The sequence below is a fragment of the Loxodonta africana genome, chromosome 3 (genome assembly GCF_030014295.1).
Source record: "Loxodonta africana isolate mLoxAfr1 chromosome 3, mLoxAfr1.hap2, whole genome shotgun sequence".
In the NCBI taxonomy this organism is placed as follows: Eukaryota; Metazoa; Chordata; class Mammalia; order Proboscidea; family Elephantidae; genus Loxodonta; species Loxodonta africana.
In genome coordinates, this window is record NC_087344.1 from 196,150,146 (window position 1) to 196,155,095 (window position 4,950).

Genomic DNA, 4,950 nt, shown 5'->3' on the forward strand with positions numbered 1-4,950 from the left:
GTGTTCATTTTTATATCGGTGTGAGAGTCACGATTTTACCTTTTTGTGAAAATTGTCTTCTAACACTGGCCAGAGGCTGATTAACTTTAACGCTAAAGAAGCTTAAGCTCCGGGACCTTTGAAGAGGCCCTGTACCTAATTTTGTAGTAGTCCCCAACTTACAACAGGATTCCGTTTTGACGACTCCAACTCCTTTGTAAATGGGTTCTGACAGAATCGAATACCTTTTTTTTTTTTTTCAGTTTTCATTATTATTGCCTTTTATCTTTATAAACCTGATATTTGTCTTCGGGGGTTGAAAATAATACATATAAACACCTTCGAGTGAACAGCTAAGAATTATAACATCAGCAAATTACTGCAACACTGTATGTAGTAGATACTTCTAACTATTAAAAAACAGTCTAAGTCGGGGATATATAATACATATTACTAAGGATACCCCCACGTGTCTGTCAGTTTGTTATACTGCAGTGGCTTGTGTGTCGCTGTGATGCTGGAAGCTATGCCACCAGTATTTCAAGAAACGCTTTTTTTAAGAGGTCTTTGGGAGCAACTTTGCCCGAAGCAATGCGTCTTTTGATTTCTTGACTGCTGCTTCCATGGGCATTGATTGTGGATCCAAGTAAAATGAAATCCTTGACAACATCAATCTTTTCTCCATTTACCATAATGTTGCTTATTGGTCCAGTTGTGAGGATTTTTGTTTTCTTTATGTTGAGGTGCAATCCATACCAAAAGCTGTGGTCTTTGGTCTTCATCAGTAAGTCCTTCAAGTCCTCTTCACTTTCAGCGAACGAGGTTGTGTCATCTACATAATGCAGGTTGTTAATGAGTCTTCCTCCCATCCTGATGCCAGGTTCTTCTTCATATAGTCCAGCTTCTCTGATTATTTGCTCAGCATACAGATTGAATATGTATGGTGAAAGGATACAACCCTGATACATACCTTTCCTGACTTTAAACCACGCAGTATCCCGTTGTTCTGTTCAAATGACTGCCTCTTCATCTACATACGAGTTCCTCTTCAGCATACATTAGTGTGCTGGAATTTCCATTCTCCACAATGTTATCCACAATCTGTTATGATCCACACAGTCAAATGCCTTCACATAGTCAATAATACAGCGTCTTAGGCTGGGTTCTCTAGAGAAACAAAACCAGCAAAGCATATAAACATGTAGAGAAGGATTTATATCAAGGAAATTACTCACACTGTTATAGAGGTTGGAACATCCCAAGTCCAGTGGTCAGGCTGGAAGGCTGGAGGCATCCCCTAATTCACGTAGCTAAAGGGACCTGTGAACTCAGTATTGGCAGGTCAGACAGCAGGGGTCTTGCTCACAGGCTGCAAAGACCAACAAATCCCAAGATGGGCAGGCAACATGGCAGGTAAGTTGCTAGCTCAAGTCCCAAGAACCAGAGGTCAGATGAACTGCTGCCAGTTGCAGGATCCAGAGCAAGCAAAAGCCTATGAGCCTTGCCAGAAAGCCCACACCCACTCCCCCTAAAGGGAACTCATTGCAACTGATTGGCTACTCACAGCAGATCCCATCATGGAGGTGATCACGCTATATCAAATCTCATCATGGAAGTGATAACATCATTATATGACTTCCAAACTACATCATAACTGCCAAACCACTGAAAATCATGGCCCAGCCAAACTGACACACGACCTTAATTTTTTCACATAGGTAAACATCTTCCTGGTATTTTCCGCTTTCAGCCAGGATCCCCCTAACATCAGCAATGATATACCTCATTCCACATCTTCTTCTGAATCCAGCTTGAATTTCTGGCAGTCCTGTGTCGATGTACCTCTGCAGCTGCTTTTGAATCATCTTCAGCAAAATTTTACTTGTGTGTGAACCTAATGATATTGTTTGATAATTTCTGCAGTCTGTTGGATCACTTTTCTTTGGAATAGGCATAAATATGGACCTCTTCCAATCAGTTGGCCAGGTAGCTGTCCTCTAAATTTCTTGGCGTGCACGAGTGAGCACATTGAGCACTGCATCCATTTGTTGAAACATCTCAATTGGTGTTCCATCAATTCCTGGAGGCTTGTTTTTCCCAATGTCTTCAGTGCAGCTTGGACTTCTTCCTCCTACCCCATGTGTCTGTCAGTTTGTCATACTGTGGTGCCTTACATGTTGCTGTGATGCTGGAAGCTATGCCACTTGTATTCAAATTCCAGCAGTGTCACCCATAGTGGACAGGTTTCAGCTGAGTTTCCAGACTAAGACAGACTAGGAAGAAGGACCTGCAGGTCTACTTCTGAAAAAATTAGCCAGTGAAAACCTTATGAATAGCTTAGAGCAGGGCGTTATAAATTCATCTAAGGCAGTGTCTTGCTGACCACCAACATTTCTGGGACATGTTTTAAGCTCACTTCAGTGATACTTTAGCCCCATCTCATTATTTCCCATGGATCTCTCAGGCTTCCAACTTACTTACTTTCTAATCCCCTGCTTGCAGAGACTCTGTGGTTCAGTCAATCACCTAGTGGATTTAGATTTGATTCTCTAGCTGGCCCATCCAACAGTCCCTGTAAGTATTGATTTAGAAGGTAAAATTGGAGCCATTATTCCCTGTCCTTGAGTATGAAGAATGTAACCCAACTGAAGCTGGACTCACAAGGACACATCAACTGGGCCCTGAGGTATAAAGACAATAGCTAGGACAATCTTGGAAAACATCTTTTAGGGAATCTTTCACGTAAATTAATCAAACAGGGAACAAAAGACCCACATGCTTTCCACTCTTATCTTTTTCTATTAAGCTAAAAAACCAAACCCATTGCCATCCAGTTGATTCCGACTCATAGTGACCCTACAGGATAAAGTAGAACTGTCCCATGGGGTTTCCAAGGAGTGGCTGGTGCGTTGGAACTGCTGACATTTTGATTAACAGCTATAGTTCTTAACCAGTACGCCAAGATTTGTTGGACCAATGAGGATCCTTCTGACTGTCATTACTGAAACCAGTACCAATGATTATTAAGAAAAACAATTCAAAATGTAGAATCATGGTGATTCAGCAGTTTTTAACAAATCTATGAAAAAGTGAAGCTTTCAAGGATTTTACCCATTTGTAATGTTAATATTTTGTAATGTTAATGTTTCAACAAACAGATGCTGCGCTGGAGGTGCTCCTTCATCTATGCCAAGAAATATGGAAGACAGCTTCCTGGCCAATTGACTGAAAGAGATCCACATTTATGCCTAGTCCCAAGAAAGGTGATCCAAACAAATGTGGAAATTATAGAACAATATCATTAATATCACGTGCAAGCAAAATTTTGCTGAAAATCATTCAAAAGCACCCGTAGCAGTATATCGACAGGGAACTGCCAGAAATTCAGGCCCGTTTCAGGAGAGGACGTGGAACCAGGAATATCATTGCTGATGTCAGATGGATGCTGGCTGAAAGCAGAGAATACCAGAAGGATGTTTACCTGTGTTTTATTAACTATGCAAAGGCATTTGACTGTGTGGATCATAACAAATTATGGATAACATTGGGAAGAATGGGAATTCCAGAACACTTAATTGTGCTCATGAGGAACCTTTACATAGATCAAGAGGCAGTTGTTCGGACAGAACAAGGGGGTACTGATTGGTTTAAAGTCAGGAAAGGTGTGTGTCAGGGTTGTATCCTTTTGCCATACCTATTCAATCTGTATGCTGACCAAATAATTCAAGAAACTCGACTATATAAAGAACAGGGCATCAGGATTGGAGGAAGACTCATTGACAACCTGCATTATGCAGATGACACAACCTTGCTTGCTGAAAGTCAGAAGGACTTGAGGCACTTACTAATGAAGATCAAAGACTACACCCTTCAGTATGGATTACACTTCAACATAAAGAAAACAAAAATCCTCACATCTAGACCAGTGAGCAACATCATGATAAATGGAGAAAAGATTGAGTTGTCAAGGATTTCATTTTACTTGGATCCACAATCAACAGCCATGGAAGCAGCAATCAAGAAATCAAAAGACGCATTGCACTGGGCAAATCTGCTGCAAAGGACCTCTTTAAAGTGTTGAAGAGCAAAGATGTCACCTTGAAGACTAAGGTGTGCCTGACCCAAGCCATGGTATTTTCAATCGCATCATATGTGTGTGAATGCTGGACAATGAATAAGGAAGACCAAAGAAGAACTGCCACCTTTGAATTGTGGTGTTGGCGAAGAATATTGAATATACCACGGACTGCCAAAAGAATGAACAAATCTGTCTTGGAAGAAGTACAACCAGAATGCTCTATAGAAGCAAGGATGGCGAGACTGCATTGTACATACTTTGGACATGTTCTCAGGAGGGATCAGTCCCTGGAGAAGGACACCACGCTTGGCAGAGTACAGGGTCAGCGGAAAAGAGGAAGACCCTCAGTGAGGTGGATTGACACAGTGGCTGCAACAATGAGCTCAAGCATAACAACAATTGTAAGGATGGCTCAGGACCAGGCAGTGTTTTGTTCTATTGTGCATGGGGTCGCTATGAGTCGGAACTGACTCTACGGCATCTAACAACAACAACAACAACAACAATGCTAATACATACTGATGATTCTGTAACGTTCCTCAGACTCAGGCAGACATGGCTTTGGCACCACACTTGCCCGTTTCCCACTTTTGCATCTTGGAACATATGCTGAATAAGATTTTCTTTTTGCTTTACTGTAACTTTGTTGTGATTTTAGCCTAGGAAAGTATCTTCTCCCAAAACGTGCAACAAAGTCTTGAGAGCCTTTGCCATGCTGTCTGTGTTCTATTTGTCTTTTCAGTGCTCTGTAATAACTATCATAGCTCAAACATGATCAACCCCAACTCTTTCATAATTTTATGGGACTTTTTGGTAAACATTCTCATGTTATTCATATTTTTCCTTATTGATATATTATTTTTTTAATGTGCAAACCAGCAAAAGTTTAAGCT